Source organism: Panthera tigris, chromosome C1 (assembly GCF_018350195.1).
Source record: "Panthera tigris isolate Pti1 chromosome C1, P.tigris_Pti1_mat1.1, whole genome shotgun sequence".
NCBI lineage: Eukaryota > Metazoa > Chordata > Mammalia > Carnivora > Felidae > Panthera > Panthera tigris.
In genome coordinates this window covers 108399273-108424988 of record NC_056667.1, presented here as the reverse complement: position 1 = coordinate 108424988, position 25716 = coordinate 108399273, and the positions used below count along the sequence as shown (strand labels likewise).

Sequence of the window (25716 nt, the reverse complement as noted above, 5' to 3'; positions counted from 1 at the left end):
ACAATGTCTTTGAATGACACACTGGACCAGATAGACTTAACAGATATATTCAGGACATTTCATCCTTTTTTTTTTTTAATTTATTTTTTAATAAATGAAATTTACTGTCAAATTGGTTTCCATACAACACCCAGTGCTCATCCCAAAAGGTGCCCTCCTCAATACCCATCACCCACCCTGCCCTCCCTCCCACCCCCCATCAACCCTCAGTTTGTTTCAGTTTTCAACAGTCTCTTATGCTTTGGCTCTCTCCCACTCTAACCTCTTTTTTTTTTTCCTTCCCCTCCCCCATGGGTTTCTGTTACGTTTCTCAGGATCCACATAAGAGTGAAACCATATGGTATCTGTCTTTCTCTGAATGGCTTATTTCACTTAGCATCACACTCTCCAGTTCCATCCACGTTTCTACAAAGGGCCATATTTCATTCTTTCTCATTGCCACGTAGTAGTCCATTGTGTATATAAACCACAATTTCTTTATCCATTCATCAGTTGATGGACATTTAGGCTCTTTCCATAATTTGGCTATTGTTGAGAGTGCTGCTATAAATATTGGGGTACAAGTGCCCCTATGCATCAGTACTCCTGTATCCCTTGGATAAATTCCTAGCAGTGCTATTGCTGGGTCATAGGGTAGGTCTATTTTTATTTTTTTGAGGAACCTCCACACTGCTTTCCAGAGCGGCTGCACCAATTTGCATTCTCACCAACAGTGCAAGAGGGTTCCTGTTTCTCCACATCCTCTCCAGCATCTATAGTCTCCTGATTTCTTCATTTTGGCCACTCTGACTGGCGTGAGGTGATATCTGAGTGTGGTTTTGATTTGCATTTCCCTGATAAGGAGCGACGTTGAACATCTTTTCAAGTGCCTGTTGGCCATCCGGATGTCTTCTTTAGAGAAGTGTCTATTCATGTTTTCTGCCCATTTCTTCACTGGGTTATTTGTTTTTCGGGTGTGGAGTTTGATGAGCTCTTTATAGATTTTGGATACTAGCCCTTTGTCCGATATGTCATTTGCAAATATCTTTTCCCATTCCGTTGGTTGCCTTTTAGTTTTGTTGGTTGTTTCCTTTGCTGTGCAGAAGGTTTTTGTCTTCATAAGGTCCCAGTAATTCACTTTTGATTTAATTCCCTTGCCTTTGGGGATGTGCCGAGTAAGAGATTGCTACGGCTGAGGTCAGAGAGGTCTTTTCCTGCTTTCTCCTCTAAGGTTTTGATGGTTTCCTGTCTCACATTCAGGTCCTTTATCCATTTTGAGTTTATTTTTGTGAATGGTGTGAGAAAGTGGTCTAGTTTCAACCTTCTGCATGTTGCTGTCCAGTTCTCCCAGCACCATTTGTTAAAGAGACTGTCTTTATCCATTGGAAGTTCTTTCCTGCTTTGTCAAAGATGAGTTGGCCATACGTTTGTGGGTCTAGTTCTGGGGTTTCTATTCTATTCCATTGGTCTATGTGTCTGTTTTTATGCCAATACCATGCTGTCTTGATGATGACAGCTTTGTAGTAGAGGCTAAAGTCTGGGATTGTGATGCCTCCTGCTTTGGTCTTCTTCTTCAAAATGACTTTGGCTATTCGGGGCCTTTTGTGGTTCCATATGAATTTTAGGATGGCTTGTTCTAGTTTCGAGAAGAATGCTGGTGCAATTTTGATTGGGATTGCATTGAATGTGTAGATAGCTTTGGGTAGTATTGACATTTTGACAATATTTATTCTTCCAATCCATGAGCAGGGAATGTCTTTCCATTTCTTTATATCTTCTTCAATTACCTGCATAAGCTTTCTATAGTTTTCAGCATACAGATCTTTTACATCTTTGGTTAGATTTATCCCTAGGTATTTTATGCTTCTTGGTGCAATTGTGAATGGGATCAGTTTCTTTATTTGTCTTTCTGTTGCTTCATTGTTAGTGTATAAGAATGCAACTGATTTCTGTACATTGATTTTGTATCCTGCAACTTTGCTGAATTCATGTATCAGTTCTAGCAGACTTTTGGTGGAGTCTATCGGATTTCCCATGTATAATATCATGTCATCTGCAAAAAGCGAAAGCTTGACTTCATCTTTGCCAATTTTGATGCCTTTGATTTCCTTTTGTTGTCTGATTGCTGATGCTAGAACTTCCAGCACTATGTTAAACAACAGCGGTGAGAGTGGGCATCCCTGTCGTGTTCCTGATCTCAGGGAAAAAGCTCTCAGTTTTTCCCCGTTGAGGATGATGTTAGCTGTGGGCTTTTCATAAATGGCTTTTATGATCTTTAAGTATGTTCCTTCTATCCCGACTTTCTCAAGGGTTTTTATTAAGAAAGTGTGCTGGATTTTGTCAAAGGCCTTTTCTGCATCGATTGACAGGATCATATGGTTCTTCTCTTTTTTTTTTTTTGTTAATGTGATGTATCACGTTGATCGATTTGCGAATGTTGAACCAGCCCTGCATCCCAGGAATGAATCCCACTTGATCATGGTGAATAATTCTTTTTGTATGCTGTTGAATTCGATTTGCTAGTATCTTATTGAGAATTTTTGCATCCATATTCATCAGGGATATTGGCCTGCAGTTCTCTTTTTTTACTGGGTCTCTGTCTGGTTTAGGAATCAAAGTAATCCTGGCTTCATAGAATGAGTCTGGAAGTTTTCCTTCCCTTTCTATTTCTTGGAATAGCTTGAGAAGGATAGGTATTATCTCTGCTTTAAACGTCTGGTAGAACTCCCCTGGGAAGCCATCTGGTCCTGGACTCTTATTTGTTGGGAGATTTTTGATAACCGATTCAATTTCTTCGCTGGTTATGGGTCTGTTCAAGCTTTCTATTTCCTCCTGATTGAGTTTTGGAAGCGTGTGGGTGTTTAGGAATTTGTCCATTTCTTCCAGGTTGTCCAATTTGTTGGCATATAATTTTTCATAGTATTCCCTGATAATTGTTTGTATCTCTGAGGGATTGGTTGTAATAATTCCATTTTCATTCATGATTTTATCTATTTGGGTCATCTCCCTTTTCTTTTTGAGAAGCCTGGCTAGAGGTTTGTCAATTTTGTTTATTTTTTCAAAAAACCAACTCTCGGTTTCGTTGATCTGCTCTACAGTTTTTTTTAGATTCTATATTGTTTATTTCTGCTCTGATCTTTATTATTTCTCTTCTTCTGCTGGGTTTAGGCTGTTTTTGCTGTTCTGCTTCTATTTCCTTTAGGTGTGCTGTTAGATTTGTATTTGGGATTTTTCTTGTTTCTTGAGATAGGCCTGGATTGCAATGTGTTTTCCTCTCAGGACTGCCTTCACTGCGCCCCAAAGCGTTTGGATTGTTGTATTTTCATTTTAGTTTGTTTCCATATATTTTTTAATTTCTTCTCTAATAGCCTGGTTGACCCACTCATTCGTTAGTAGGGTGTTCTTTAACCTCCATGCTTTTGGAGGTTTTCCAGACTTTTTCCTGTGGTTGATTTCAAGCTTCATAGCATTGTGGTCTGAAAGTATGCATGGTATAATTTCAATTCTTGTAAACTTATGAAGGGCTGTTTTGTGACCCAGTATATGATCTATCTTGGAGAATGTTCCATGTCCACTCGAGAAGAAAGTATATTCTGTTGCTTTGGGATGCAGAGTTCTAAATATATCTGTCAAGTCCATCTGATCCAATGTATCATTCAGGGCCCTTGTTTCTTTATTGGCTGTGTGTCTAGATGATCTATCCATTTCTGTAAGTGGGGTGTTAAAGTCCCCTGCAATGACCACATTCTTATCAATAAGGTTGCTTATGTTTATGAGTAATTGTTTTACATATCTGGGGGCTCTGGTATTCGGCGCATAGACATTTATAATTGTTAGCTCTTCCTGATGGATAGACCCTGTAATTATTATATAATGCCCTTCTTCGTCTCTTGTTACAGCCTTTAATTTAAAGTCTAGTTTGTCTGATATAAGTATGGCTACTCCAGCTTTCTTTTGGCTTCCAGTAGCATGATAAATAGTTCTCCATCCCCTCACTCTCAATCTAAAGGTGTCCTCAGATCTAAAATGAGTCTCTTGTAGACAGCAAATAGATGGGTCTTGTTTTTTTGTCCATTCTGATACCCTATGTCTTTTGGTTGGCGCATTGAATCCATTTACATTCAGTGTTATTATAGAAAGATACGGGTTTAGAGTCATTGTGATGTCTGTATGTTTTATGCTTGTAGCGATGTCTCTGGTACTTTGTCTCACAGGATCCCCCTTAGCATCTCTTGTAGGGCTGGTTTAGTGGGGACGAATTCCTTCAGTTTTTGTTTGTTTGGGAAGACCTTTATCTCTCCTTCTATTCTAAATGACAGACTTGCTGGATAAAGGATTCTCGGCTGCATATTTTTTCTGTTTAGCACACTGAAGATATCGTGCCAAGCCTTTCTGGCCTGCCAAGTTTCAAAAGAGAGATCAGTCACGAGTCTTATAGGTCTCCCTTTATATGTGAGGGCATGTTTATCCCTTGCTGCTTTCAGAATTTTCTCTTTATCCTTGTATTTTGCCAGTTTCACTATGATATATCGTGCAGAAGATCGATTCAAGTTACGTCTGAAGGGAGTTCTCTGTGCCTCTTGGATTTCAATGCCTTTTTCCTTCCCCAGTTCAGGGAAGTTCTCAGCTATAATTTCTTCAAGTACCCCTTCAGCACCTTTCCCTCTCTCTTCCTCCTCTGGGATACCAATTATGCGTATATTATTTCTTTTTAGTGTATCACTTAGTTCTCTAATTTTTCCCTCATACTCCTGGATTTTTTTATCTCTCTTTCTCTCAGCTTCCTCTTTTTCCATAACTTTATCTTCTAGTTCACCTATTCTCTCCTCTGCCTCTTCAATCTGAGCCGTCGTCGTTTCCATTTTGTTTTGCATTTCGTTTAAAGCGCTTTTCAGCTCCTCGTGACTATTCCTTAGTCCCTTGATCTCTGTGGCAAGAGATTCTCTGCTGTCCTGTATACTGTTTTCAAGCCCAGCGATTAATTTTATGACTATTTTTCTAAATTCACTTTCTCTTATATTACTTAAATCCTTTTTGATCAGTTCATTAGCTGTTGTTATTTCCTGGAGATTCTTCTGAGGGGAATTCTTCCGTTTGGTCATTTTGGAGAGTCCCTGGCGTGGTGAGGACCTGCAGTGCACTTCCCCTGTGCTGTGGTGTATAACTGGAGTTGGTGGGCGGGGCCGCAGTCCGACCTGATGTCTGCCCCCAGCCTACCGCTGGGACCACAGTCAGACTGGTGTGTGCCTTCTCTTCCCCTCTCCTAGGGGCGGGATTCACTGTGGGATGGCATGGCCCATCTGGGCTACTTGCACACTGCCAGGCTTGTGGTGCTGGGGATCTGGTGTATTAGCTGGGATGGGTAGGCAAGGTGCACGGGGGCAGGAAGGGCAGGCTTAGCTCGCTTCTCCTTAGGTGATCCACTTCAGGAGGGGCCCTGTGGCAGCGGGAGGGAGATCCGCTGCGGAGGTTTGGCTCCACAGAAGCACAGAGTTGGGTGTTTGCGCGGAGCAAGCAAGTTCCCTGGCAGGAACTGGTTCTCTTTGGGATTTTGGCTGGGGGATGGGCGGAGGAGATGGTGCTGGCAAGCGCCTTTGTTCCCCTCCAAGCTGAGCTCTGCCATCCAGGGGCTCAGCAGCTCTCCCTCCCTTTGTCCTCCAGCCTTCCCACTTTCTGAGCAGAGCTGTTAACTTATGACCTCCCAGACGCTAAGTCGCGCTTGCTGTCGGAACACAGTCCGTCCGGCCCCTCCACTTTTGCAGCCAGACTCGGGGGCTCTGCTTGGCAGGCGAGCCGCGTCTCCACCCCAGCTCCCTCCTGCCAGTCCGTGGAGCACGCACCGCCTCGCCACCCTTCCTACCCTCTTCCGTGGGCCTCTCGTCTGGGCTTGGCTCTGGAGACTCTGTTCTGCTAATCCTCTGGTGGTTTTCTGGGTTCTTTAGGCAGGTGTAGGTGGAATCTAAGTGATCAGCAGGACACGCGGTGAGCCCAGCATCCTCCTACGCCGCCATCTTCCAGGACATTTCATCCTAAAGCAGCAGAATATGCATTCTTCTCCAGTACACATGGAACATTCTCCAGAATAGACCATATACTGTGACACAAATCATCCCTAAGTAAGTACAAAAAAAACGAGATCATACTGCGCATATTTTCAGACCACAACACTATGAAACTCGAAATCAACCACAAGAAAAAATTTAGAAAGGTTAGAAATACTTGGAGACTGAAGAACATCCTACTAAAGAATGAATGGGCTAACCAAGCAGTTAAAGAGGAAATTAAAAGTATATGGAAGTCAATGAAAATGATAACACCACAACCCAAAACCTCTGGGACACAGCAAAGACGTTCATAAGAGGAAATTATATAGCAATCCAGGCCTTCCTAAAGAAGGAAGAAAGATCTCAGATACACAACCTAAACTTACACTTTAAGGAGCTGGAAAAATAACAGCAAATGAAACCCAAAACCAGCAGAAGACAGGAAATAATAAATATTGGATCAGAAATTAATGTTATTGAAACCAAAAAAACAGTAGAACAGATCAATGAAACCAGAAGTTGGTTCTTTGAAAGAATTAACAATTTTATAAACCACTAGCCATTTTGATCAAGAAGAAAAAGGAAAGGACCCAAATAAGTAAAATCAAGAATGAAAAAGGAGAAATCACAACCAAAACAACAGAAATAAAAACAATAATAAGAGAATATTATGAGCAGTTATATGCCAATAAAATGGGCAATCTGGAAGAAATGGACAAATTCCTAGAAACATATACACTACCAAAACTGAAATATCAGGAAGAAATAGAAAATTTGAACAGACCCATAACCAGTAAGGAAATCGAATTAGTAATCAAAAATCTGCCAAAAGACAAGAATCCAGGGCCAGATGGCTTTCCAGGGGAATTCTACCAAACATTTAGGGAAGAGTTAACACCTATTCTCTTGAAACTGTTCCAAAAAATAGAAATGGAAGGAAAACTTCCAAACTCATTCTATGAAGCCAGCATTACCTTGATTCCAAAACCAGACATAGACCCTACTAAAAAGGTGAACTATAGACCAATTTCCCTGATGAGCTTGGATACAAAACCTCAAGATATTAGCCAACCGGATCCAATAATACATTAAAAAAATTATTCACCATGACCAAGTGGGGTTTATACCTGGGATGCAGGCCTCGTTCAATATCCACAAAACAATTAATGTGATTCATCACATCAATAAAAGAAAGGACAAGAACCATATGATCTTGTCAATAGATGCAGAGAAAGCATTTGACAAAATACAGCATCCTTTCTTGATAAAAACCCTCAAGAAAGTAAGGATAGAAGGAGCATACCTCAAGATGATAAAAGCCATATATGAGCGATCCAACGCTAATATCATCCTCAATGAGGAAAAACTGAGAACTTTCCCCCTAAGGTCAGGAACAAGACAGGGATGTCCACTCTCACCACTGTTGTTCAACATGGTATTGGAAGTCTTAGCCTCTGCAATCAGACAACACAAAGAAATAAAAGGCATCCAAATCAGCCAGGAGGAGGTCAAACTTTCACTCTTCGCAGATGACATGATACTGTATGTGGAAAATCCAAAAGATTGAACAAAAAAACTGCTGGAACTGATTCATAAATTCAGCAAAGTTGCAGGATATAAAATCAATGCACAGAAATTGGTTGCATTCCTATACACCAGCAATGAAGCGACAGAAAGAGAAATCAAGGAATTGATCCCATTTACAGTTGCACCAAAAACCATAAAATACCTGGGAATAAATCTAACCAAAGAGATGAAAAAATCTATACACTGAAAAGTATAAAAAGCTTACAAAAGAAATTGAAGAAGACACAAAAAAATGGAAAAAGATTCTATGCTCCTGGATAGGAAGAACAAATATTGTTAAAATCTCAATACTACCCAAAGAAATCTACATACTCAATGCAATCCCTATCAAAGTAACACCAGCATTCTTCACACAGCTAGAACAAATAATCCTAAAATTGTATGGAACCAGAAAAGACACCGAATAGCCAAAATGATCTTGAAAAAGAAAACCAAAGCAAGAGGCATCACAATTTCAGACTTCAAGCTATACTACAAAGCTGTAATCATCAAGACAGTATGGTACTGACACAAGAACAGACACTCAGATCAATGGAACACAATAGAAATCCAGAAATGTACCCACAAATGTATGGTCAACTAATCTTTGACAAAGCAGGAAAGAATATCCAATGGCATAAAGACAGTCTCTTCAGCAAGTGGTGTTGGGAAAACTGGACAATGACATGCAGAAGAATGAACATGGACCACTTTCTTACACCATACACAAAAATAAACTCAAAATGGATGAAAGACCTCAATGTAAGACAGGAAGTTATCAAAAGCCTCGAGGAGAAAACAGGCAAAAACCTCTTTGATTTGGTCGCAGCGACTTCTTAACACGTCTCTGGAGGCAAGGGAAACAAAAGCAAAAATGAACTACTGGGGCCTCATCAAAATAAAATCTTCTGCACAGCAAAGGAAACAATCAACAAAACTAAAAGGCAACCGACAGAATAGGAGAAGATATTTGCAAACGACGTATCAGATAAAGGGTTAGTATCCAAAATCTACAAAGAACTTACCGAACTCAACACCCAAAAAGCAAATAATCCATTGAAGAAATGGGCAAAAGACATGAATAGACACTTTTCCAAAGAAGACATCCAGATGGCCAACCGACACATGAAAAAATGCTCAACATCACTCGTCATCAGGGAAATACAAATCAAAACCACAATGAGATGCCACCTTACACCTGTCAGAATGGCTAACATTAACAATTCAGGCAACAACATGTTGGCGAGGATGAGGAGAAAGAGGATCTCTTTTGCATTGTTGGTGGCAATGCAAACTGGTGCAGCCACTCTGGAAAACAGTATGGAGGTTCCTCAAAAAACTAAAAATAAAACTACCCTATGACCCAGAAATTGCACTACTAGGCATTTATCCACGGGATACAGGTGTGGTGTTTTGAAGGGACACATGCACCCCATGTTTATAGCAGCATTATCAGCAGTAGCCAAAGTATGGAAAGAGCCCAAATGTCCACCAATGGATGAATGGTTAAATAAAATGTGGTATATATATATATGTATATATATACACACACACACACAATGTAGTATTACTCGGAAATCAAAAGGAATGAAATCTTGCCATTTACAACTATGTGGATGGAACTGGAGGGTATTATGCTAAGTAAAATTAGTCAGTCAGAGAAAAACAAAAATCATATGACTTTACTCATATGAGGACTCTAAGTGACAAAACAGATAAACATAAGGGAAGGAAAACAAAAGTAATATAAAAATAGGGACGAGGACAAAACAGAAGAGACTCATAAATATGAAGAACAAACTGAGGGTTACTGGAGGGGATTGTTGGAGGGGGAGTGGGCTAAATGGGTAAGGGGCACTAAGGAATCTACTCCTGAAATCATTGTTGCTCAATTTGGGTACAAATTTTTAAAAATAAAAAATAAAAAATAAAAGGAGCTCCAGTTCAAAAACTGGACAAATTAGAGACTAATATTCAAAATCTGATAGTAAAAATTTTATGTTCTTTCCTAGGATAAAATGGAAGTATGTACCCAAGAGTAAAGAAACCTTTGTAAAGTCTTTATGAAATAATTTATTATAGCATTCCAAAACCACATAACTCTAAATCTATAACATCATAATTGTTTGATTTCCACCTTAGTTGGAAATCTCCCTGATATGTAAAAAAAAAAAAAAAAATAGCAGGTAATGCAGTTGGATGGGTGGGTCATCCCCTTGATATCATTTAGAATGCAACCTATTTGAGGAAGTAAAAACAACAGTTCTTGTCTTACAAATCAAGTTTTTACAAAAACAAAAACAGGTCTCTAGAAGGAATTTGAAGCCCAACTACTCCTTTCACCAATCCCAATGGAATAAAATGTCATTCACTGGCTGTCATTCCCAGGGAAGTATTCTTAATCCATCTTCCCATTGCATCTTGGTAGCAGAATACCCAAGAAAAACACAACATAAACAATGGATGGAAAAATGTTTTACATTTAACATTAACATTAAAAAAAATGTCTTCTATAGCAGTTATTGGTCCCTGTTGGCCAGTAGTCTTTCTCAACAGCCAAAACAGTTCAGTTGACCTGCCACATCCCTTTCTTCCTTCAGTGGAGAAACCCATCCTCTCCTAATGGAGGGCAGATATAACAGTGGGTTGCTCAGATGCCACATGATGCATATACTTTAAAAAGAAACAAAGGAGTTGGGGCACCTGGGTGGTTCAGTGGATTGAGCATCCAACTTTGGTTCAGGTCATGATTTCAGGGATCATGAGTTCAAACCCCTCATCACGCTCTCTGCTGTCAGCACAGAGCCTGCTTTGCATCCTTTGCCCCCTCTCTCTCTGTCCCTCCCCCACTCTCCGCTCACTTTACCTCTCAAAAATAAATTAAAAAACAAACTAACAAAAAGAAACAAAGGACTACTCAGAGAGTTAAACAAGGTGAGATAAGGTGTCACAAGGTGAAAATGCTGGCACAGGCCGAGTGGGCTCTATCTTGACTGGTAGGAAAGTATTCCGGACCCAATGCCCATTCTTGTGTGGCTAAGTGGGGATTGTGGGACTGCATACATGAAACTATCCTTCCAACAATTTCCAAATAAGATAGAATTCTAATATATTGTTTGCTAAACATAGGTTTATCTACTTTTACCTTCTTATTACAGAGAAGCTAGAATGTTTGGGTTTATTAATAAACATGTTTTGTGCCACATTGAAATTTTTCCTATGAGAAAGGACATATTTCCAGGAATTATGAAATGTAGTCACAAATTTGCCAATCTACAGAATGCTGCTGTAACAGACAGTCTACAATTGCTTACTTAGTTTTCACTAGAAATTAAGTTCTCTAAGGGTTAAGAATCCTAATCGATATATGGAATTGAAACTACTAGCAATAAGAGAAATAACTTCGTATGCAGGGGATAAAGGATTTTTTTTGGAAGGAAAATGTATGAAATATGAAAATACATTTCTGAAGGAAAAGAGTGATTTTGTCCAAAGCAGAATTATTAGTTATTCAGAATGAGAAAGAAGAAAAAAAAAAAACTAAATGGATATAGAAAATAGAGAGGCAGAAACTCTTAAGTGGTCAAGTTGGCTAAAATATAATGAATTTATAAAGTTTTTTTAATGAGCTTTAATATCAATAGTATGCCTATGCAAAATTAAAATGTAATTCTCTTTTACTTGTTAAAAGGAAAACATTTTCTTGGACTATCGTTCTGCTCTTGGTAAGAGATTATGAAAAGTTTTCCTTTACCTTTTGGGTAATTTGGGTTTTATCAAAATAATTTTCTTTGCTTCATGTTGTCAATATCACGTCTTTTATTACTTAGGAGAAGATTCAGTTCTTTCTCAAGGTTTTTCACAAAACAGTAACTTTCTTTATTTGCCTTAGAAGTCTTTGTCATTTTGATTTACTAGATAAACAACAGTATTCAAACCTTTTGAATTTTTTTACAAACTTTCCATAATTAAATTCTAAATGACTTTTTGACCTTGAGGCAACTTTGGGAATTACCAAAGGGTCCCTGGAACATCTCAAAATAATTTTCTCTCACTTTATAAAAGAGAGATGTTAACCTGACTAGATTTATTTGGTATGTTAAAATACACAAGAAAAATTGTCAAATAAGAAGTGATCCTAAACATTCTTTAGGTTATATTTGTATGGATATATGTTATTTATGTAAGTATTCCAGAAATTGTATGAAATTTTTAGAAATCTTATATGTCTGGGTGCAATGTTATCAGTCATCATTGTAGTTGTCTTAAAACTTATGCCACAGAAATGAGGGCACTTCCTTGTAATTTCATCATATTCTAACCAGATACTGTTTTACTCTGATGTTTTTACACAAGTGCTTCCTCTAAAAAGATTCCTGGAAAGGATTTTGACAAGTACAGATTTCTTATATCTTTAAGATCATACTACTGAGCAAGGTAAAATTTTTTTCAGAACTCTAATACATAGGTTCATAACACTGCTAACTGAATATCAAATGTTAATCAAGAATTAATTACATGGGACTAAACTAACTGATGACTATCATTATAATTTTTTTTGACAGAGAGTGTGTGAGCAGGTGAGGGACAGAGGGGGACTGAGAGAGAGAGAGAGAGAGAGAGAGAGAGAGAGAGTCTTAAACAGGCTCCAAGTCCACCACAAAGCCCAACACAGGGCTTGAACTCATGAGCCATGAGATCATGACCTGAGCCAAAATCAAAAGTTGGAAGCTTAACTGACTAAGCCACCCAGGTGCCTCTATGATTATAATTTTTATAGCTGCTTGAAACATTGCTGGTTCTTCAATGTTTTGTTTTCCATATTTAAATAACCACTTTTCTCTTTTGTTTTAAGCTCCTCATAACTTATAGCAATTTGGTAAATTATTCTCTTATAAATAAAAAGTGGATATTTTTACTCACTCTCTGATCCCTGCAGAATTCAAAACTCTTATTAAACATTTCTAGTGTTTCATGATGATATATTAATGTTTGTAAGTTCAGTAAGAATCCATTGTAACAAGACACAACTGAGCAAGTCCTTGAATTGGCTTCTTATCCCAAAGAGGCTTTTAAAACTCTCACCTGATATTCTTTATTACCTGACAATTTTAAGAAACCAAGATGGATTTTATGGAGTCCATAAAACCCTTTAACTATCACCAAACTTTAACTGCAATATCATATTTGAGAATACTGTTGACTCTCTAACAACATAGGGGTTAAGAGCACTCCCACTCCCACACAATTGAAACTCCATGTGTAACTTTTGGGTCCCCCAAAAACATAACTACTGATGGACTAGAAAGCCTTACCAATAACTTAAACAGTCAATTAACACATATTTTGTGTCTGTATATATATATGAAAATGTTATTAAGAAAATCATAAGAAAGAAAAATACATTTACAATACTATACTGTATTTATTTTAAAAACCTGAACATAAGTGAACCTGCACAGTTCAGACAGTGTTGTTCAAGGGCCAACTGTATGCATGAAATCATTATTCTCACTGCACTTAGGTAAATAAGCATAGTTTAACAAGACTAGGCTTATTTTGCAAACAAGCGTGCCTTACTGTGATTGTCTTTTTTGGAAATTGGGAATAATTAAAGACAGAAAACTTAAGTTTTAGTATAAAACCGTAAAACACCCTTGTGGATATGAGATTCCAGTCCTATTCACTGTCTTTGAGGTTTTGCTATTTACCTATAAAATTGACTGGATCCTAAATTTTTCATATTTCCTCCAATATCTGGCTACAACTCTCCAAATTAACATTTTCAATTTTCTTCCAGCTTTTTGATTTGGAATCACTAAGAACAAAAATGCCCATTTTCCAGTAGCCCTGCAAGCTGAAGCTGGATTATCTAATATAAACTTCATAGACATCATCCCAATAGTTCATGTACGGACAACCTTTGTGCCTGCTGCCATGTGAACCACCCAGAAGGTTCACCAGTACACTTACTGACATCACCAGAAACATTCACATTACAGAAGATGCTTCAAGCCTAATGTCTAGGAGGCCAACATCTGGAATTGTTGGCTCATTTTCCTGTGGGCTCAGAAACTGATTTTTAGTCTGCTCCAACTATTACCTTTGTTTTTCTTTTGTTTCCATAGCAATGCTTCTTAATAAATATCTGCTTGCCCACACCATATCGGCCTCACTTTGGGAGCCCACCTGCAACACCACTTCTTGAAATGAAAAACAACTGTTTAATGAATTGACCTGTTATCAAGAGTAAAAAACTGATTCAGTGAGATGAAGCAATCTACAAATTCAACTTCTAGACTATAAAATTTTTTAAAGAAATTTCAAAGGCAGGGAATAAAGGGTAACAAATATGCCATCCCAAAATATGCCTTTTTAGCATAAGGATTGTTTAGAGCTGATAAGTTGGTTTTAGAAAGTAGAATTTAAATTACTTGTTGGCTATACAAGGAGAATTCTGTGCCATAGCAATTACTTCCTGCTGTATGTAGATCAACACATTTGGTATTATAAAAACTTAAATACAAAAATTACTTGTCACTTGACTAAAACAGGTTGATACTTTGTCAGGTACACTGTTGGATTTATTTGGTACCAATTGATTTGGCTCACGGGGGCTCTGGCTAAGAAATATACTTCAATCTCTTGATATCCTCCTCTTGAGAGCCATCACTTTATTCCCCCTAGTGCACTGGGTTTTCTCATGAGTCTTAAATTTCTGTGTGTAGCCAGCAGCACTATATCAGATCGTCTCACTGTGCTTGGAGAAACAGAAACAATATCAACAATGAAATGAACAGCAGAAACAATTCTTCCAAGAACATGACATACAAATGAATTTTATGACAAGACAAGAGCAATTTAACCTAATGATGCTTGAGAGGTGCTAATACCAAATTTTTGGTCAAGTTGTTATGTGTGAAAGGATGATCAAAAGGGATAAATTGTTAAAGTAATTAAATGAGGAGGCCAGTAGACCAGGTGGTACTAATGCCCTGGTAGCTCATATAAACAAAACCTAAGCTGGAATCAATGCACTGGAATCTAAGAAAATGAAATCTAAGAATAACCAAGTACAAACAGCCAACCAGGCTTTCCCCAAAAAGGAAATTGTTTAACTATAAATAATCAAATAATCTCTGGCTTTGCTTCCACATGAATGTATGCTCAAATAAACTCTTTAAAATTATAATATACTTCAGTTTATCTTGCAACACTCTAATCTCTATTTCTTTCCTTCTAATTGCCTTGAATTTACTTTGCTTGTTGTTTTTTTTTTTAATTTCTTTAAGTGGAAGGTTGGGTTATTGATTTTAGGTCTCTCCTTTTTAACATAGATATTCTTACAGCTATCAGTTTCCATCTGAGTTCTCCTTTTGTTGCATTCTGTAAGTTTTGGTATATTATGTTCCAGTTCTCATCTACGTTAAAGTGTTTTCTAATCACTTTTGTGATTTCTTCTTTGATCAATTGTTTATTTAGGACAATGTTGTTTTGTTAATTTACCAAATTCTCCTTTTATTGCTTTCTAACTTTATTCCATTGTAGTTATTTTACATTTATTGAGTCTTAATTTATTGCCTAGCATTTGGTCTATTCTAGAAAATTTTTCATGTAAACTTGAGAAGAATATATATTCTAATCATTTGGTGTAGTGTTATAGAGTGGTCTTTTAATGTCCAGTTGACTTATATTGCTGTCAAAGCCCTCCGTTTCTTTGCTGATAATCTTTCTAGTTTGTCTATCAATAATCAAAAGTGTGTTATTGAAGTCTCCAACTATTATTGTTGAATGATCTACTTCTGTCTTAAATTCTGTCAGTTTCTGCTATATATATTTTGATGCTCTGTTGTTAAATATGCAATACATACATATTTTCAATAATTATATCTTCTTGATACATTGACCCTTTATCATATTTTTTGTCTTAAAGATTTTTTATCTTAAAATTTATTTTAACATATTAGCACAGTGAATTTAAGTCACATTTGGTTGTTGTTGGGATGGTATATCCGTCTCCATCCTTTTACTTCCAGCATATTTATGTCTTTGAAGCTAAAGTGTGTCTCTTATACACAGTATATACTTTAACAGGTTTTTATCCATTTTGCCATTTCATGTTTTTTAATTGGAGAATTCAACCCATCTTTATTTAATGAGATTACTGATAAGGTAGGATTTACATCTGGTACTTTGTTATTTATTTTCTATATGTAATGTACTTTTTGTTACTCTACCTCCATTGTAATCATCTTGGGTGTTAAATATGTGTTGTCTATTATACCATTTTTATTCTTTTTGTTTTTGTTTTTTCCTATGCATTTTTGAATAATTTTTTATTGGTTGCCCTGAGGATTCCAATTAATATCTTAATTTATAACAACCTAATTTAGATTAGTATCAACTTAATTTCAGTAGTATACAATAATTTTGCATAGATAGATAGACAGATCCTACTTCCCCCTTTATTCTGGTATTGTCATAAAAATATCACTTTATTCATTGTGTGTTCATCAATATAAATCAGTAATTATTGCTTTGTGTAGTTAACTTTTAAATCATCTGATTTAAAAATGCAAAAATGTGCATTAATACCATCTATCATATTTACCTATGCAGTTACTTTCACTGGGGTTCTTCATTTCTTTAATGTGTATTGTATCCTTTTACTTGAGCCTGAGTGACTCCCTTTAATATTTCTCATGCAGGAGAACTATAATTGTACTTTCAAGTCCAGAATTTCCATTATGTAATTCTGATGCATTTATTGATATTCTCTATTTGGAAAGACATAATTCCCACACTTTCTCTTAGTGATTTGAACATATTTAAAATAGCTAATTTAAAGTCCAATAAGAACAATGACTGGACTTCTTCCGAGACAATTTCCATTCTTTTTTTTTTTTTTTCCTGGCTCTAGGTCATACTTGTTTTTTATTTGCATGTCTCATAATTTTTAATGTTGAATACTGTGTTTTTGGTTTTTTTTTATTTTAGAGAAAGAAAGAGTTCACATGCACAATGCACATGAGTTGGGGAGGGGCAGAAGAAGAGGGAAAGAGAGAACCCCAAGCAGGCTCCATGCTCAGTGAAGAGCCCTACCCAGGGCTCAATTCCATGACCCTGGGATCATAACCTGAGCTGATGTCAAGAGTCGGCCACTCAACTGATTGAGCCACCCAGGTGCCCCAGAATACTGTACATTTTAATTCAGCAATCCCAGAAATAAAATTCTGCCCTCTCCCCAGGTTTGTTGTTGGCTCTGCCCAGTCCAGCTGTGATTTGCTTATTTAGTGACTTTTCAGAACTAATTCTTTAAAGTCTGTACTTTTTCCCCCCACATGTGGCCTTTGCAGTCTGTTCTTAGCTTTGTGCTTATCCAGTGACTGAACAGAGATCTCCTTGCGTCCACAGAACCAATAAATATCCCAGTTTTTGCCTAGGGGTTCTGTGTGCACATTCAACAATCAGCTGAGTAATTTATACCTCCACTTTAGCTTTCACTTCCTGATGGTGTGTAGTCTCAAGCTCAGCTAGAGACACTGGTTTATGACATTCTTATGTCTTCCCTGAGTTTGAATGTAGCCCCACCCATGTGTGTGACCTAACAGAATCTCAGAATATGTCAGACCTTTCAAAGAACCTATGAATAGCTCATTCCTCAACTCTCGATAAAACTTTTTAGTCTATTGCTCTCCCTAACTCTTATTGCCTCTGGCAGCTGCCAAATTAAAAGGCTTACTTGTAATTTTCTTCAACAGAAGCCCCCAGGAAGATGGCTGTTCACACTGGGTGACATTTGAGCCACTTTCTGAAATCAGGTCTTTGTTGAAGCAATCACACATGTCAAATAAAGACAATTCTGTAAGAATGAGGTTTTGAAACAGTTACACCATTCCAGCAGCATCTGTGACGCTTCCATAGAAATGTGTGCTATTATTTTTGAAGAGTATCACTGAGCTAGAGAACAAGAGATGGGACTAAGTCACATTAAAACACCACTAAGTTTGCTGTTATTACAGATGGTTGTTTTTCTTAAGTAAACATTCCTGGGAAGCTGTAGGTAAATTTCAGACCTCTGTATAAGTTGATTCTGACAATTTTTGAAACTTAAAAATGTCTTTTATGGAGTGGTAAATTTTTGGAAGTCCTTATTCCACTATTTTCACTGGCATCATTATATTTGTTTGGAATGGATTTTTAAATATTCAATAAATCTGCTGTTAACATGAGTTTGTTTCCACTGAAAGTTTACCTCATTTTTATTTTTAGGGAATTTTCCCTGGTTTTGTATTATAGAAAAACACATTGTATTTCATTAGTTTGAAAGTACTATTCCACTTTCTTTTGGATTCCTTTATTTTTGTTGAGAAGTCAACTGACAATCCAATTATTTCTCTTTTGAAGATAATATGCATCCCTAGTAGCTTTTAATATTTTCCATTTTATTTTGCTTTTAATAGCTTATATTTATTCTGCTTTGGTGTATGGAACTTTGAATTTTTGAACCTTGATACCATTTATTAGTTTTGAAAATGTTCTCAGTCCTAGTCTTTGAATTTTCTTTCTTCCTCATTCACATTTGCTTCTTCTGGTAGAACTTCTCTTATCCTTTACCTAAACATTGAATATCCTAGGTTCTCACTTCCTCTTTTGTGTTTTCCGTGTATTTTTAATATTAATTCTTTATTCTACATATTTTATTGTGACATCAGTTGTAGCTAAGTAGGTCCCACTTCTGTTTAAAATATAGAAAAAAGAAAGGCAATGCCACCTTGATCCTTACAACTCTCCTATCATCCAGTAAGTGATAAAGTTGCATAACCTATAAAATCATAACACTTTTTAACTCACAAGAGGGCTGAAAACACAAGGCAATCAGGTGAACTGGATTTTAAGGAAATTCAAAGCCTTTCCAAGAATAGACAGGATGCATGAACTCTTTTATTTTGGGCAAAGCAAACTAGGAAAAAGTAGCTGCCATAAAAATTAGAAAAAAATGCAGTTAAAAATTTTAACATTTTAAAAGTTTAGCTATGTATTAACATATTAGTTGAAACAATTAGAATATCAGACACAAAGGAAGTTTTCAGTCACTTGCAAGGTTTTTCTCATTGACTTTCCACTAGACTCACAGAAAAGATTCACAAGTAAGAGAGATATGAAACACTGACTGCTTCCCTGGACTCTTCTCTTGCAAAGCAAAAACCTTAGGTTAGGTTACCAAGGAAGAGACAGAAAAATCTCCTGCCCCTAAGTCCTAGGCAAAGATACACTCTTTCTGATGTAAGGGTGTCAATGAAGACTTCTGTCCTTGGAGAAGGACAAGGAAAACTTAGTCAAACTGCTACAAACCAAGGACATCTAAAAATAAGATTTAAAAAAAAAGAAACATTACATAGAAAGAAACAAAGATGAGAATTGCATTATAATTACAATTAATGGATATTGCCAGGTCTCTTGAACTAGGTAGCTGAAATTTCAGAATTGGCAAATTGGTGTGACCAATTTTTCTTTTATTATAAATGCCTAAGACTCAGGAAATGGACATTCATCTGTCAGAAGTTTCCAAGTAATTTGCAAAGGATGCTATTTAATTCTGAAGGACATATAATTCAATTATGCTGTACCAGTTTTAAACAATCAAAGGAACAGTCCAGAAAAGAGGGATAATTGAAACTGATTTTTCTCTTCCTCAGAGCAGACCATTAGGAATAATTTTATCATGCCTTAAGTCACTCTTTGGGATGTCATAACAAGAATCCCAAGGCACTCTTCATGCAGACTTCCATTGAGTTCTTTCTTTCACTTAATCACCAATCTCTTAATGTGCCCTCACTACCCAAGCCCTTCTACTCTGCCCTGCAGATTATCAGTTCTCATTAGCGAAATCCTCTATATAGTAAATCTCTTTGAAAATTCCCTTCAGTCTTGTTCTAAACAAACGCTAGCTTTCCCCTGAGGACTTACTTCTCTATTAGTGGGTTCTTTTCCTTTCCCCATGTCATGCACATTAAGCATAAATGTGCAGCTGGTTTTCCTTCTTCCACATTGCTATTTCCAGAGCACTCTTTCTTCCTCCTCTCTGAAACTTCGTAGGCCCTTTGAAGTCAATGCCGTTAGTTCATATCTCAATTCTTTTCCTACCTACCTTTCTTCCCTCACTATCCTTTATTGAGGGTTACTCACAGTTTTGCTATCTGCTTTCTGCCTTTCTCTAAAAGTTAATCCACCTAAAACTCTGGCTTTCAAACATATCTCAAATCTGACTGCTTCTCTTAGTGGCATCCTCATGTAAAGTATCCTCACCTTTCTCATCCTAACAAATAAAATAACTTCCTCCCTGGTATCTGTAAATCCAATCTTGCCCTTATGCAGTCCATTCTGTCAAATAAGTTAGAACAAGGCTCTTAAAATGTAAATATGTCACATAAGTGATTTCTCATCACACTTAGAATGAAACATAGAAGCCTTAGCATGGTCTGTAAGCCCTACATTTAGTGACCTCTTTTCCATTAACTTCTCCAAACTCAACAGTTACAAGGCCTGCTGATCTTGCTGTTCCCCAAACATATAAAGCACATTTCTGTCCAGAATTCTTCCATTTTCCTCCAAACTGTGTGGCAGGTACAAATGGTGCTCAGAAATTCTCAATCTTTAGCACAGATTAAGAGCCATCCCTGCAATATTGATTCAGAGAAACCTTGAACCTCCAGGTGTGAAGCACTTTAGACTCAAACTCTGAGTTGAATGCTGAGGATGAAAGTGTCAAATTACTGCATATCAGAAACACATGCATGTATTTGAAGTAACTGTATGCCCTTTCTTTTTACTTGATATGTTTTTGTTGTTTATGAAAAACTTTTTTTTATTTTTCAGTGATGCAGTACACAATAATATTTGAATTGGTCAGAGGAAGAATTTTTATTTTATTTTAAGTGACCTTAAGGGGTGCCTGGGTGGCTCATTCAGTTAAGTGCCTGACTCTTGATTTCAGCTAAGGTCATGATCTCACAGTTCATGAGTTCGAGCCCCAAGTGGAGCTCTGCTGACAGAGCGGAGCCTGCTTGGGAGTCTCTCTCTGCTCCTCCGCTGCTCTCATTCTCCCTCTGCCTCTTTGTCTCTCAAAAACAAACAAACAAACAAACAAACAAACTTAGAGCCAAAGCATAAGAGACTCTTAAAAACTGAGAACAAACTGAGGGTTGATGGGGAGTGGGAGGGAGGGGAGAGTAGGTGATGGGCATTGAAGAGGGCATATTTTGGGATGAGCACTGGGTGTTGTATGGAAACTAATTTGACAATAAATTTCATATAATAAAAAAAAGAAATCTTTCTCAACATTTGCATCAAGGTTCACAAAAATTAAATTATATTAAAATTAAATTGTATCAAAAATAGTAATGTAAAATTACTTTAACTTTTGATTGTTTTGCTATTTAGCATTATTTATTTGAGATTTATTTATTTATATTTATTTTTATTTTAGTTCAGAGAAGCTATTGTTCGTGTCTCTCTTTCACTTGCTCTATCCTGTCTTCTGGAATTCCCAATGTACCCATTTCAGGACTGAAAATCTTTCTACTTCTTTTTATCACTCATATATTCCCTCTATCTCTTTCATCTGAGCTGCAGGAGAATCCCTTTAAGAAATTATATAGTTTGCTTTTCCTTAGTTTCCAATGTGCTGTTTATTTCAGTAATCATGCCACTCTTTTTTTTTATTTTTTATTTTTTAATATATGAAATTTACTGTCAAATTGGTTTCCATACAACACCCAGTGCTCATCCCAAAAGGTGCCCTCCTCAATACCCATCACCCACCCTGCCCTCCCTCCCACCCCCCATCAACCCTCAGTTTGTTCTCAGTTTTTAACAGTCTCTTATGCTTTATGCCACTCTTTTTTTTTTAACATCTAATAACTCCTTGAAATTGCTGCTTTTCATAACTTTCTACTGCTGCCCACCAATTCTCCATCTTTCCTGCAGCTTTCAAAAATACGATTCGAGTTTGGGCGTCTATTGTTGAAGCAGTTTGCTCTCTCTTTTTACTGTTCATTTCTTCTTCCTGGGGTAAGTTTATCTGACAGGAAACCATTTGTTTTAAATGCTCACACTGTGCTGTTCTAAGAGAATTGTAGTTTTCCTAGGTTCTGTGATCTTGCTCTTTGCAAACATTCACATGCTTCATTCATACTGAGAGTTAAAGATGAGCTGTCAGAGATTTTGTAGGTCAGTGTTCAATTTTTTATGGCTACTGACTGTGATATAGAATTTGGTCTTTTATATTTGTTGAGTCATTATAGTGGGAAATTGGCAGAGGAAAGTGTTTAAACATTATCACTTAGGATATCATCTTGATCCTGAAGAATCTCAGGTTTATTTCTTTTAAATATTACCTTAGAGGTAAGTCTGTGTTGGCTCACCTCTTATATAGTGGTACTAGTAAAAACTATAGTGTTTTAAATGTTGTTTTAAGAAAACAAAAACAAGAAATGTTGTGGTTTTTATGTGGATGTTTAAATACAAACACTATATTCTGAAGGCACCTATAAAAACTACTGTCTACTCCTACAAGATGCTCATTTATATGGAGACTAGAGCCATCCACCATCACCCATGCTTCTGATGAGCCTGGGGCACAGATTGCTCTGAAGTTTCCAAAGGCCTTCTACTGCTTTTTTATATGAAATTTGCTCATGCCTGCTTATTCTGCCAGTTCCATAATGGTCAAAACTTCTATATCTGAAAGACCTTCCCCAGAAAACCTACTCATTGCTTCTGTGCAATATCTATAAATACTCTCAACGTAATCTCCAGAATTTTACCAGACTTCCCTCCATCTGCCTTTATCCACTTCATTTCCCTCATGTAGTTATCTATTCCTTAGCTTCTCCCCTATGCTCATGCTTCAAAAGGAAGGCATACCACTGTTGCTTTCCCCATGAGCCTTCCTGGCATCTGTGTGTTATTCATTTGTTACAACTTCAGGCCCATGAGGCTTGGCTCAGGGCCCATCCCAAACCCCAGCACACCTTTCAGGCCTCGCTGTGCTGACCCACCCTCCCATACAGATAAGGGAGAGGCTTTAAAGAGCTGCCTCCAATTTGACCCTGTTTGGTTCTAAAGGCTTTTAAGATGCTCCTTAGGCTCATCGCAGGCAGATACCCAGGCTGTGCTGGCCTTCCAAATACTCCATGTGGGTCTCACTGCTCTCAAACTCATCACTGGTGAGCTTTAGCAGTTCTCTTACACTGCTTTTATCTTATTGTGCCACCATGTCATACATATTCACTTTTGTCTCTACAGTCAGAATGCAAGTCCATTGAGGTTTTTTTTTTTTCCTTTTTCTTCTTTCCTTCCTTCCTTCCTTCCTTCCTTCCTCCTTCTTTCCTCAAATTTGTAAAAGAGATTACAGTGATGGGTTTAAATGTATTCTATGTGCTCCTTTCTATGATACCTGGGCAAGATATTCAATCTTGTCCAGTCTCAGATTCCTTTGCTGTGAAATGGTGATAATATTGATCCAGAAGGATTGAGTAACAGCTAGAAATAATGCTTATAAGGGGTGCCTGGGTGGCTCAGTCAGTTAAGTGTCCAACTTCATCTCAGGTCATGATCTTACAGCTTGTGAGCTCAAGTCCCACGTTGGGCTCTGTGCTGACACCTCAGACACTGGAGCTTGCTTTGGAACCTGTGTCTCACTCTTTCTGCCTCTCCCCGACTTGCACTGTCTCTCAAAAACAAACAAAATTTTTAAAAAAGCAATAATTCTTGTGCTTATAAAATGTCACATCTATTCAGGAACTATTTTATTAATAACTTATTTTGGCAAATAGGAAATTCTTTCTGTACTCATGTTGAGCAAACAAATTAGCCACATTACACAAGAGTAATGTCTCCAGTTAAAAGATGTGCACCTCATAACTGGTCATTTCCACTCTCTCCCCTAATTATTTTGCTACATAGAATTCTACTCAAAGTCATATGTCTCCCATATGCTTTTCAAATTCCAAAATTATTTTTATGATTTAGTTCCAAAATCCCTCTTTCCCCAAGTAAAAAGTAAAATCCTCTGTCACTGAAAGCCAAGGATTCAGAAAACTTCTTGGAGAGGACCAACTGGACTGTGTAACTTTTTAACAAGTACTGCCAATCTTGTCTCTGAGACATTGTGGCTCAAATGAGATGCTCCGTCTCCTCTCCCCATTGTGGTCCACACTCCTGAGGACCATTCTAGACTCCCATGTCCCCACCCATCCCTGTTCTTTCCTGGCCCCATCCCTCAGTGTCCCTTCTGACCACAGTCCCAGGCCCCACAATTCCTTCCATCTAGAATTCCAGCCTCCCTGTGCCACCCAGTCAGTGCCAATCCGGGAGCAGCTAGCAGCTGTAAGAGCAGGTTTGTCTTCAAAGATCTCACCAACTAGCACAACTCAGGAATCACAATGCAGTGTGATATGCAACCTTACAAATATGTGATGTGAACATGCATATTTTCTCTGGGGACAAGAGTTAAGCAAGGCTTGGAGGAGGATAATGAGAACAGAGGCAGGCCTGGCCTGGACACAAAGCACCGCCTCACCACATGCTGTTGTGTGTTCCCTTATGTGCCTTCATTTATGAAATGGGACAGTAATATCTCCTCCCTCCTTTTGTTGTAACGGTGGCATTTGTAGGTCACTTTGTACTTTATCCCACAAAGGTTAGCCATTTAACTCTAATAAGTATGCATTAAATCCCTGACAAATCATTGAGGATGATCTAACTTATTCATTCATATAGTTGCCGTTTTCAGACACCTACCTTCTGCTATTGGAATGGAATAGAGTAACGAATAGAACATATCCCCTGTCTTTATTCTAACAGGTGAGATAAATGAGATGAAAACACACTTCCCACCAGGAGATTATGGCAGAACTATGATTAGGTAATCAATGTCAAAGAAGAAGTAATTGTGAATTAAAGTACCCTGTCCTTCCACATCATCACTTACAAGAGTTGGGACAAGCAGATTTCTAATCCAGTTCTAAGGAGAGGGCCAGCATTCCTGCATCAACTGTGTATCCTCTAGTCTAAGGAAAGGTTCTGCTTCCCTTTCCTGAGAATACAAAGCCAAGGTTATAAGCAACAATAAATTATAATGCAAAACTTAGCTACCCTCTAAGGAACCTGACTATGATCCAGGCCTAGGAATCAATTGATAAAAAGCTAATCATCCTTCTCTTCTTCTTTATTCCCTCAGAACTGGAGAAGCTCACTTCTGGGGCCTGATTTATAGATCTGGGAACAGTTTGCTGGATCTCCTTGGTCTGCTCAGCAGCACACCTGGCACTGAAGCATGTGGGAACTGTGTTTATATTACCTACACTTTTTAATGCCTACAGGATGGCATCTAACTCAGCCCTAAGTTAAATTTGGGATTAGATGAAGAAATGACAACTGCAAAGAGAATGCTCCAACTTTCCTGGTCACAATGGGCACATTTTCATATTTCCCTTTGTTGTTAAAGCTCCGATCAATGAATGGCTTTTGAATATTTTTTAGGATTTCCCTATGAAGGAAAAACAAATTTCCAAAATAAAACACAGCTTAAATTTGAACCCAAATCACAAGGAATATTTAAACATCAATGAAACATGCTAAGTGGTAGAGAAAATAAGAAAACCAGAGCTTGACCTTCCTCTTGGGATCTCATAGCCTGGGGAATGCAAGGTAAGAGAAGTCAAAGCCAGAATTCAATGATAGGGCCATGTCAAGTGAGTCAGGGAGAGCTTCCTGCAGGGGCCAAGGGCTGAGAAGTGTTGAAGAATGGATAACAATGGTGTGTGCAAGGGAAAGACAGAGCTGAGATGGGAGGGAGATCTCCCTGTGGACCCACAGAAGTAGAAAGGATATAGCTTGCTATGAATGACCACGGATCAGTGGGCAGAGGGGCTAGAGAGGAGGTTGAAGAGTTGAACAGGGTCTGTGCTGCTGGGAGCTCAGGTACCAAAATAAGGATTTAGGCCTGCTGTCAGTTTTCAGGTATCACATGCTGGGAAATGGCATTTTACCACCTGGAAGATGCAGAGAATAAATTTGAGAGTAATGAAACCAAAATTATCTTGTAGCACTGTAGGGCCAA

At 37.7% G+C, this 25716-nt stretch overlaps 1 long non-coding RNA gene across 1 annotated transcript in view; it reads right to left on the bottom strand.

Annotated features, from left to right (window-relative positions):
- The window catches only part of LOC102962291, a 32222-nt gene extending 18445 nt beyond the window's left edge, over positions 1-13777 (bottom strand). The window contains exon 1 of the long non-coding RNA XR_006221680.1: positions 13693-13777. This is a non-coding gene — a long non-coding RNA (uncharacterized LOC102962291). The remainder of the gene's footprint in view (positions 1-13692) is intronic.
- Positions 13778-25716: the final 11939 nt, after the last annotated feature.